The sequence below is a fragment of the Piliocolobus tephrosceles genome, chromosome 1 (assembly GCF_002776525.5).
Source record: "Piliocolobus tephrosceles isolate RC106 chromosome 1, ASM277652v3, whole genome shotgun sequence".
Taxonomy (NCBI): Eukaryota; Metazoa; Chordata; class Mammalia; order Primates; family Cercopithecidae; genus Piliocolobus; species Piliocolobus tephrosceles.
In genome coordinates this window covers 105,216,026-105,227,539 of record NC_045434.1, presented here as the reverse complement: position 1 = coordinate 105,227,539, position 11,514 = coordinate 105,216,026, and the positions used below count along the sequence as shown (strand labels likewise).

Sequence of the window (11,514 nt, the reverse complement as noted above, 5' to 3'; positions counted from 1 at the left end):
CAAAAATCTGAAATAAAATGGAAAAGGGAAAAATGCTAGGTGTGGTAGTGCATGCCTATAGTCCCAGCTACTAGGGAGGCTGAGGCAGGAGGCTCACTTGAGCCCAGGAGTTTGAGACCAGTCTGACTGATATAGCAAGACCCCATCTCAAAAAATAAAAAATGAAAATAAATAAATAAAAAGGAGGAGAAGGCCAGCGCAGTGGCTCACACCTGTAATCTCAGCACTTTGGGAGGCCAAGGTGGGTGGATCACCTGAGGTTGGGAGCTGGAGACCAGCCTGGGCAACATAGTGAAACCCTGTCTCTACTAAAAATACAAAAACTAGCCAGATGTGGTGGTGCACACCTGTAATCTCAGCTACTCCAGACGCTAAAGCAGGAGAATCACCTGAACCCAGGAGGCGAAGGTTGCAGTGAGCTGAATTTGCACCACTGCACTCCATCCTAGGTGACAGAGTGAAACTCTGTCTCAAAAAAAAAGGTAGGGGAGGGGATTGAAAAAGAAAGCACAAGAGTGAGCAAGTCAACTCTCTGTATAAGTAAGCTGTTCCGTACATTTACATATTGCATTCTAGGCATGCCCTTGATGAAGGTGGTTAACCTCTCTAAGTCTCAGGTCCTCTCTGTAAAATGGGAATCATTATTGCACCTATCCTATGGTATTGCTATCTGGATTAAATTAAATATTCTGTATGTAGTGCTTAGCAGTGTCTGACATATCATAAACACTTCATAAATATTAGCCATTACATTACTCTGGGACACTGGCTAAAACTCCTAGGTTACCAGAATTGACTTAACTGCTCTTGTCTTCTTTTCACCTTAGGTATCTACTGACCTGGTTATCGCTTATTCCTTTAAGGAATATTAGAACACTGCTGGGGAGGGGCTGACAAACATACCAGTATTGACGCATCCAGTCCCCTGAAAGGTCTCATCTGATTAGGGACATTCATTCTGAGAACCAGGTCTCAGAATTCTCTTTTGGATGTATCAAAGTCCACCTGATTCTGACAGCCAACTTTGTGTGTATCCCTCAGAGAAGCCTTGGGGCCCAGGTTCCATACCATTCTGTATAAAGTGGAAAGTTAGGAGATAGCTGATTCGCTTTCTCCATAGAATTATCTTCCTCACAGAATTATCAACTCACTATGGGGGTCTATCGCACAGTGGGTTTTAGTTTCTTTTTTTCCATTGCTTTCCTTGTTTTCTATTTTCATTCTTTTCTAAAATTTTCATTTCCAGAGATGCTTCTGGGCTCTCTTCTCCCTGCGCCAACCCACCCCCACCTCCTCCCCTTTCTCCCTCCTTCCTTCCCTTTCTCGCTCTTCCTCTTCGTCTCTCTTGAGACAGGTCTAGTGGCCTGGTTGCCATCTGCTGCCTTTTTTTTTATGAGGTTGAGATCAGATGGCATCTAATCGATCGTCATGGTCTCCATGGTTACCAGGGTGACAGAGTACTTGGGAGAGACACATTCTCGAGCCTGGGGCTGTCAGACCATTCCTGAGAGGGGAAAGGAAACAAAACCTCTTCCATCATATTTACACCTTTACATCTTTCTCAAATGCAGCAAAACACAGACCCTGTTTATGTTTTACATAGTGACCTAGTGGCTTGAGGCCAGGGAATGCAGAGTGGCTTTTTTCTATTTAAAAAAATGCAAAATGCACAAGGACAGAAGTAAAGGGTTTTTGTTTTTTTTGTTTTTTTAGCCTCAGAACCATCCCTTCCCCTCCTTGCCCCATACAGACCATCCATTTGATCACTTTTTTTCTTTCCCCTTTAAATGTTTGGGAATTAATTCAGTAATTCTACTGAGCTGTTATTCTTCCAATAAATCACAGTAGTTTTAAAACTGACAATTGACAGCTATTTGCTTTAGGGAAAGAAACAACCCTCATAAAATTACCAACACTTTAACTTTTGATTAGAATCAGTGTTAATGTTAATGTTAGTTGTTCTTTGGCCAAGCATTATTTGTAATATAGGAAGCCATTTTTCCCACAAAGAGCAGCTTCATATTATAAAATATAAACAAAATGACCCTTATTGTTAATGCAAAAAGTGCTCAGGCATGACTGTGGTCTGCAATGCTTTAATGCCTAGGGGCTGGCCAATCTGGCAGAAATACATCCAGGCCTTATTCTAATAGAATATGATGGCGTTGACAGCCCAGATCTGGTTGAAAGAGACATGAGAAAGATCTTGGTAATAAGGATATATAGCTAATGGGAAAAGGGCTAGATTTCTGGAGTAACTCAGAAACAAGAAAATAACCAATTATCATACCATTAAATCATGTTAAAACTGCATAAGGAATACCACCCTTTGCTTATTAAAACACCTTTAACATTAGGCACAGATGACTTGGGCTATAAGCTGCTTTACTTCCTTTTCTGGAAATATGGTATGCTTCTTAACACTTATTAGAAATTCTCCTCTTTTTTTGTCTTTGTCAGAGAAAACTAAACTTAAAATTATAGCACAGGTACAAGGCCTATCTATAGGTGATTTTTTTTTTTTTTTCACTTAAAGAAAAAATGTAATGCCAAACCATGAGCAGTGCTTGCTTCCTTCCTTCCTGCTTTTGTCTCTGACTTCCCTTCGGACCTCCTGCATCTTCTTCTGTACAGTTTCTAGTAAGATTCAGATATATTCATTTGCAGTGCCTTTGGCTGTTAAGCAAATAGCACGCTGATATTTGAAATAGAAATGATCCCATCAATTGGAGGAGAGACTTTAATATAAAGGGAAAATAATGTATCAAGAACAAAAACCGTCTTATTCATTTTGCACCTTTGCATCTTAGCTAATGCCTGCCTCTCCTTCCCTCTCTGCAGTTTCTCCTATTCTCTCCCTCTTTCCTGGTGAGTTCAATCATTGAATGGCCAGGGGAACTGCTTTTATTTAAGTCTCACCTCCCCAGAAAAGCTTTCCCCAGATTCCCCATCACAGACTTCTGAACTCCTAGTGTTCTTTTGGTCTGTGCCTCTCATTCAGGACTTAGCTGTGCTGCCTTTCACCCCGGCTTATGTATTTGTCATGTTTATCTCTTGCCTCTTATTTACATTGTAAGCTCCAGAAGGGAGAGACCATTTCCTCTGCTTCGGGGCTTCTCCCTTACTTTGTACCTAGTTAGCTCTTACTAAATGTTTGATAAAGATAACAGCAGCCTGTTGTGCCTACAGGGCCAGCGATAGCTGTTTTTTCTTTGAAGACCAGGAACCAAATTTGATTCTTAGCATTTCTTCAACTGCAGGGATTTTACTTTGTGTCAGCCAAGGGGCTTTCCTTACCTCCTTGTCTTCAATACTCTTGTGCATAAGCTTGCTTCTCAGAGAAGGTGGGTTCTACCTTGGAAGGAAATGAGTCGTTTCCTCCCATCAGGACAACTGCCACAGCATGGTGTCAACTCACTCTTGCCTTTCGTAAATTGAGTTTGTCAGTGCTCAGCGACACAGCTGAGTGAAATGTTGTGTGATGCGGGCTGTCTCCTGGGAGAGAGAAACTGGCATAAACCACATCCTAATGGGATCCAGAAACAAAGAAGCGTGAATGAAGTGTTAATTGCATTCATAAAGACATTAACAAAGGAATTAAAATGGCAGAAGCTTCCGTCCCCCACTCAAGATTCACAGAAAAATATGTTATCCAAAGAATGTTCCAACAATAATCGTGAAAGTTTATTGCTTGCCCATTGGGGAAATAACTCTTGATGCATATGAACTTTTCAAAGAACATTTTGTGTCCGTTATTTTGAGTATATTAACTAACAGACAGTTTAATCCACCCCACCTTCAGTTCTTTGCTTGCTTTTGTATGATTTAAGTTTCCAAAAAATCCAGAGGCATTTTCAATGCTGCTTCATTAACCATAAGGATGTCTGTTAACAGTTTGAACCTAATCAATCCTACAATTCTTATTAGAGCAAAATGCTCATTATCTGGGAGATTTTTTGCTTTTTGAAATAAAATTACAAGACTGGGGGTTTATTTTACAGTCCCTCTTGAATATTTCTGAGATGATCTGCAATGTGGGCAACCCGGGGCTCCCTCCCCAGCCCTGTGGCAGGGCCCCCAACTGCTGACAGCAGGGCTAAGCTGGCAAAAGGTCAGGAGGCTGCATTTCACTGAAGATGGATCGCACAGATGAATATTGCGCCTGCTTAATGAAGTCAAGGCCATGGATTTGGGGCCTTTTATGGTTTTTCTTGTTTCACTCAATTTCACCTTCACAGACCACGCCACTAATTCCAGCCAATCATTTCGTAGATATGTGCAACTGGTGACTAAGGGACGAGATGAAAGTAAATGAATCTAAAAAAGAGTGACCAGAAATCAGAAATCTCTGTGCATATGACAAACTCAGAATTAAAAAAAAAAAAAAAAAAAAAAGCATGCAGAGTGTCTCATGTGATCCCTGCAGAAACTCTGTGAGATACATAGAGCTGACATTCCTACCCTCATCCTGCAGATAAGAAAGCTAAAACTAAGACATTAATTAAAGTCTCAGGATTAAAATTCAGATTTTTTTTATCATCTGACTGCTCTTTCTACTGTAGTCATCTAACCCTCCCAGGATCTCATTTAATTCTCACAAGAATCCTATGAAGTAAGACAGGCTGCATAAACAAGTGGGTCGATTTTTCCGGAGTCATTTTTTTTTTTTTTTTTGAGATGGAGTCTCACTCTGTTGTCTAGGCTGGAGTGCAGTGGCGCAATCTCGGCTCACTGCAACCTCTGCCTCCCAGGTTCAAGCGATTCTCCTGCCTCAGCCTTCTGAGTAGCTGGGACTACAGGCGCAAACCACTATGCCCAGCTATTTTGTATTTTTAGTAGAGACGGAGTTTCACCATGTTGGCCAGGATAGTCTTGGTCTCTTGACCTTGTGATCTGCCCCCTTTGGCCTCCCAAAGTGCTAGGATTACAGGTGTGAGCCACCATGCCTGGCCTCCAGGAGCCATATTAATGCAACTAGAGGAGCAGGTGCTATAAAGCCCCTCCTTAGAATTCGGCTGAACCCCCTGGTTATCTAAAACGCTATATTTTTCAGCCTTGTCTAAATCAGTCATATTCATGGATGTGGCATCAACTCAGTGGTGCATGTTTAAAAGTGATGAAATTCTAGTCAGTTGTATGTATCTGGGCTCATCAACACAGACTGGTGAGTGGAAGGGGGCTCAAAAGTGTACATTCAGCATCTTAGGAAAGCTCCTGCATAGTTATTAGAATCAGACCAATTGAGTCTCTGGTTGCTTCTAATTCTGGTGCAAACATTGGGAACATTTCCTCCCAGAAATGAGCTATACATAAAATTCAGGGTATATGCTGTTTTGTATTAGTTATGCTTAGTCTCATACACGTTACCATACTCTCAAGAGGTGATTATTTCTTATTAGAACACATCACTTATAGTACTTGATTTCAGAATTTTCAAATAATAGCAAATTTAGCTCCAGTGTAGCCATGCCACCAAGTTGTTCAGAAGTCTCATTCAAACAGCGTTTTGAATTATCTACAGAATTTATTAATATTATTTGCATTTATTTTATTTTTTATAATTTTGTGTCCTAATTAGAAGGTCCTATTATGTGTTCCTGAGATGGAAGACTAATTTAATCTTACCTATCTATGGCCAGGTGTGGGATGCAAGATGTATAATAAATGGAAAAAAAATCAAAGTGAGCAGTTGGCCAGTTATATATTCAATCTAGACAACTGAAGTTAAAGCCTTACTTTTTCATCAATAGCAGAAGGGTTGAAATTTCATTCATTATATTTATGTCAAAATTAAGAGAATTAACTCATGTGCCTAAGTCAGAACTGTGTCATTATCATAGGGTGGTTATTTTCCGTTTCCATTTATAAAATCAAAATGGATGAAGTTACTTTCTAGGACTGCACTGTCCATTATGGTAAGCTACTAGACATATGTGGCTATTTAAATTAAAATTATGTAATCAAAATTAAATAAAATTAAAAATCCAGTTCCATATTTTAAATCCTCAATAGCCATGTGGTTAGTGGCTATTGTATTGGACCATGGAGATTTATAGAATATTTTTGTCACTGTAGAATGTTCTATTGAACAGTGCTGTTTTAGAGCAAACAATTGGAATTCACACATACCACAGAAATACATTCTATATCCAATCATATAGTTGTTTGTAAAACACCATATACAAGTTAGTGACAGTGACTTGGAGCACCATCCTGCTGGGGCTTGGGCATCAAGGAAGGACGGTCTGCAGACTTCTCTCTGAGTGTGGACTGGCCCTGTGTGTCATGGGAGAGGATGATGAGACAAATCTCTGGAGAAAGGGCAGGTGCAGATGAACCATTTCCATTTTCCACTCCTGCAGCTCCTACAACCTCGAGCCCAGACCTGCCGCCAAGACGTGCTTGTACAGAAGCCCAAACCAAAGCACATTTTGGATTAATTCTCTGGCCGTAATTTCTTTGCAAAATCTATCTTGTGCCTTTGATTAAGGACCTTCTTTCATTTTTGCCATTAATTTTAATGAATCTGAACTTAACAGTATTTTCCACCAACCAGAACATTTAGCACAGGTATTGACCAAAAGAAATAAGGCTACAGACAAGCAAGAATCATAACAGAACTGAAAAATATAGTCCAGAGCTCCCCGCTGAACACTTCAAGTGAATGTCATTGGCTCATTCTCATTGACAATCAGCAAGTAAACATCCACAGACTAAAGTAAGGTCTCTTCCTACTCTGGGAAAGGTGGGACCGTTCTTCGGTATTTCTCATATTAGCCACTTTAAACTTGTAAAAACTGGAAAGTAATAAATCACCAATCATCTTCTGTTCTCCGATGTACTAGGACTCTGCTATATTAAGAAAGAGATTGAGGCAGAATGTTTTCACAAGATTGCTCAAAGTCATTTGCAGCAAGCACATGAGATATACAACTCTCATTGCTTTGATCACATAATTCTTCAAAGCGGCCTTATTGGGCACGTTTTATTTTCTTGGTAGACTGTAAATCCCTTGAAACTTCTAATTATACATATTTGCATCCCAAATTATCTTATACAGCAGGAGGTGCTCCGTACCTTGGTTCAACCTTAGCAATATTCATTGAACAAATGAATGAATGAATGCATAAAGGAGATCCTGGTAACAAATTTGTCTAGCCTAATTATGGTAAGTTTTGGCTGATAGGTATAGAAGAGTGGGAGGTAGGGGGAGAGGTGCAAAATTTGAGAAGAAACATAGATTGTGAGCTCATTGAAAAGGTATCATTTCAAAGTTTCCTTTGAATCTCCATAGGGATATGATGAAAGAGAAAATATTTTTAAGGGCAACTGTGAATTTCAATTACTGGAGCAAAGGATCAGAGAAGAGTTGCATCCAATCTATTGTCTTTCAAAAGAATTTCTTTGCTGACATTCTGCCTGGAAGTAGGAAACATAAAAATATTGTATTAATTTGTAGTGTATAATTTTGTATTAATAGCCAAGTGGCACGATAATGGAATCAATTGACATTGAAAATAGGATGAAAATAGGATAAACATAATTGAACTGAAGCCCATATACTTTTTCACAAACTTGAATGAAAATGAATCCCAAAATGAAAGTGACCACTTTGTAATCTATCCTCATACTCAGATCACCCCGATAAGTCAGCATTCAACCCAATCTTCAATATTTCCAAGTAAAGAGAACCGCAGGGGTATGTTAAAGGCCGTAAAAGGGAGTTTAAGCAAATATTTCTAACCTCTTTTGTGTTTTAACAATGCCAGTCACCAACTTAAGCAAGTTTTTTGATGCAACTTTCTAGGTCATGTATCTTTAAATCACCATGGCTCATATTTGTCTCTGTTCCAACTGTTTTCTGGTGTCTCTCTTGCTGAAATGGTTTCAATTAGAGCCTGGAAAGGGTTGATACAGAACTCTTGCACAGTGCTTGCCAACATGGGAATTGGTTTTAAACACTGCTGTTTTTCATCCAGAAAAAAATTCTCCCTTCCCGCCCTTGAGTTAGAAGAGATTATTCTCAGACAGGCGTTTAGCTGATTTTTAATGTCAAAGAAACTTAATTTGCAAACTCGTTAGAAACTCTTTAGTAAAAGCCGCCTAGTAAAACAGATGATTAATATTGGTAAGCTCCTCATTTGCATATTAATTAGTCTCCATACTCAACTAATTAAAACTGCACTGCCTATTTGTGGACTTTCTTCTAGACTGCAGCCTTGTTTCTGTGAATAAGCTTGTATTTTAACTAAAATAAGGGTTAGTGATTATGACTGTACTTTTCTTAACATACCGATTTTTCCATCTGTGACACTTAGGACTCCTCAAGGTCCTAGAACCATCTTGAAACTACCTTTGCACAAATTATAACAGTGAGAAAACTGTGACATAGGAAAATTATGACAGCAAAAGAAATCTGTCTCAACCTACTCCATCTTGTTTTTAACATCCATGCTGTCCTTGTTCATTCCAGGGCGTAGGCCAGGCTAACCATAAAAGGAATTTCGTTTATAGTTTAACTTTGAAACAAAGATGGTAATAGTCCCTTCCCAAAACAAACCCCCTTTTTGCCTGGGAACCAGACCACCTTTGTAAAACTAACAAATTAGCCACGAGATTAGAAATTATGGCTCAGGAGCATGCAGCCAGAGGCCACAAGATTCTAAACTTCCTGATATGCTTTGTATCTGTGTTTCCACCCAAATCTCCTGTCAAATTGTAATCCCCAGTGTTGGAGGTGAAGCTTGGTGGAAGGTGATTGGATCATGGGGGTGGATTTCTCATGAATGATTTAGCACGATCTCCCTTGGTGCTGTTCTTATGACGGTGAATCTCGTGAGATGTGGTTGTTTAAAAGTGTGTGTTACCTCCCCCTACCCATACCCGCACCCTCTTGCTCCTGCTTCTGCCATATTAGATGCCTGGTCCCCTTTGGCCCTTCAGCCATGATTGTGAGCTTTCTGAGGCCTCCCCAAAAGCAGAAACCATAATGCTTCCTGTACAGCCTGTAGAACCATGAGCCAATTAAATCTCTTTTCTTTATAAATTACCCAGTCTCAGGTATTTCTTTAAAGCAATGCATCCTCCACAACTAACATCCTCCACAACTGCTCCAACAAATAACATCACTATTGTAAAACCTAAGACTGGTGTTTGAGATATTTTTCAGACCCTGCATTTTGATGAACAAACTGGCACCACCCAGACTGGTAAACTGGCCCAACTAGTTCTGCGATCCCATCCAGAAACTGAAGACAGCAAGAAGAACCTGCTTCGACCCCTCTATGAAGAACCTGCTTCAGCCCCCACCCAACCAAAGCATTCGTCTGCTCCCTAGCCCCCTGCCCACCACATTACCCTTAAAAAATCCTAGTCTTCAAATTTTTTGGGAGGCCGATTTAAGTAATAAAACTCTGGTTTTCTGTTTAGCCAGTTTTGCATTTATTAAACTATTTCTCTGTTGTAATAATGCTGTCTTAGTAAATTGGCTCTGTCTGTGCAACAGGCAGGAACAACTGTGAGGCCAGTTACAATCGCTAAGCAGCCATTTTATTGGGCCAAATCACTTTTGTCCCAGTATAGCCATATGTTGCTTAATGACGTGAATATGTTTTGTGAAATGCATCATTAGGTGACTTTGTCATTGTGTGACATCATACAGTGTGCTTATACAAACCTAGATGGCACAGCCTACTATACACCTAGGGCTATATAGTTTAGCTCATTCCTCCTGGGTTACAAACCTGTACAGTATGTTACAGCACTGACTACTGTAGGCGATTGTAACACAATGGTAAGTATTTGTGTATCTAAAAGTATCTAAATATAGAAAAAGTGCAGTAAAAATACAGCATTATAATCTTATGGGACCACCATGAGAGCTGTGGTCTGTTGGTGACTGAAACCATATTGTGCAGCACATGACCGTATTTGTGAGCTTCTTCAGATTTTGATGGGAAGAAAACAGTTCGATGACACAGTGACTGGCAATAATTAAAGTAAAAAGGTACCAAATTGTATCTTAATATTTGATGTTTTTAAGTCTTGTTCTAGGCCGGGTGCAGTGGTTCACACCTGTAATCCCAGCACTTTTGGAGGCCGAGGTGGGCGGATTACCTGAGGTCGGGAGCTCGAGACCAGCCTGACCAAAATGGAGAAACCCCGTCTCTACTAATAATAAAAAAATTAGCCAGGCATGGTGGCGCATGCCTGTAATCCCAGCTACTTGGGAGGCTGAGGCGTGAAAATCGCTTGAACCCAGGAGGCGGAGGTTGCGGTGAGCCAAGATCACACCATTGCACTCCAGCCTGGGCAACAAGAGCGAAACTCCTTCTCAAAAAATAAATAAATAAATAAATAAATAAATAAATAAATAAATAAATAAGGTAAATCTTGCTATATAAATGAATATACCTTTCCAGTATAATTTTTTATATTTAAACTTAGCTACTTTAAAATTATTTAATCATTATTTTACTATTTAATTTTTAGTAAAGAATTATTGGGTGGGAAAGCAGGCTAATTTATTGTTAAAAATTATGCTTGCAGAAAACCTAGTGGTTTGGATCACAAGACCCTAGCTTTTATTGATGAGAATTAATTTCCACTGTAGACAAAATAAAACCAACTAAATAAACAAAAATAAAAATACCTATGAAAGGCCAGGCACGGTGGTTCACACCTGTAATCCCAGTACTTTGGGAGGCCGAGGCAGGCAGATCACGAGGTCAGGAGTTCGAGACCAGCCTGGCCAACATGACAAAATCCCATCTCTACTAAAAATACAAAAATTAGCCGGGCGTGGTGGTGGGCATCTGTAGTCCCAGCTACTTGGGAGGCTGAGGCAGGAGAATCGCTTGAACCCGGGAGGCGAAGGTTGCAGTGAGCCAAGATCCCACCACTGCACTCTAGCCTGTGTGACACAGCGAGACTCTGTCACAAAAAAACAAAACGAAACAAAACAAAACAAAACAAAACACCAGCTATGGAAAGAAACAACCTTTATGTATAGAGTTGTCAAATGAGATTCAGGAGAAATTATATCAGTCCAATAATTGAGTGACATTGACCAAATTGCTGAATTTCTCTTTCCTGTGTTACAACAGAAAATAAATATGCACAGAATATCGACATCAGGCATTTTCCTGTGACACCCTCTCCCCAAATTGAGTAAGGTGTCACTGTTAGATTCTTCCATAGCCCCCCGTGTTTACTCTTCTCATAGCCTGTACCTCATGGTACTATAGTCACATCTTTATTTGTTCCTCTTTATTGGATGCTTCTTCACAGCACAGTCTCTGTCTTGTCTATCATTATATCTCCCAGTGCTTAGCATTATCACAGGCATTATATATCCCAGTGCCTGTGATATTTAAATAATTGCCAAATAAATAAATGAATAAACAAATGTATTAGTACATGGATAAAATAAATAAGGCACGCGTTTTAATTATTTATGACTGTATGACAAAAAGCTCCAAAACTTAGAGACTAATAACAATAATTTACTACTTC

The 11,514-nt window shown here is 39.6% G+C and overlaps 1 long non-coding RNA gene across 1 annotated transcript in view; it reads right to left on the bottom strand.

The window, feature by feature from the left end:
* Window positions 1–1,032: 1,032 nt before the first annotated feature.
* LOC111549587 overlaps window positions 1,033–11,514 on the bottom strand; it is a 54,987-nt gene continuing 44,505 nt past the window's right edge. Inside the window, exons 3-5 of the long non-coding RNA XR_002733778.1 lie at window positions 3,298–3,495; window positions 2,556–2,637; window positions 1,033–1,072 (exon numbers count right to left, since the gene is read on the bottom strand). This is a non-coding gene — a long non-coding RNA (uncharacterized LOC111549587). The remainder of the gene's footprint in view (window positions 1,073–2,555; window positions 2,638–3,297; window positions 3,496–11,514) is intronic.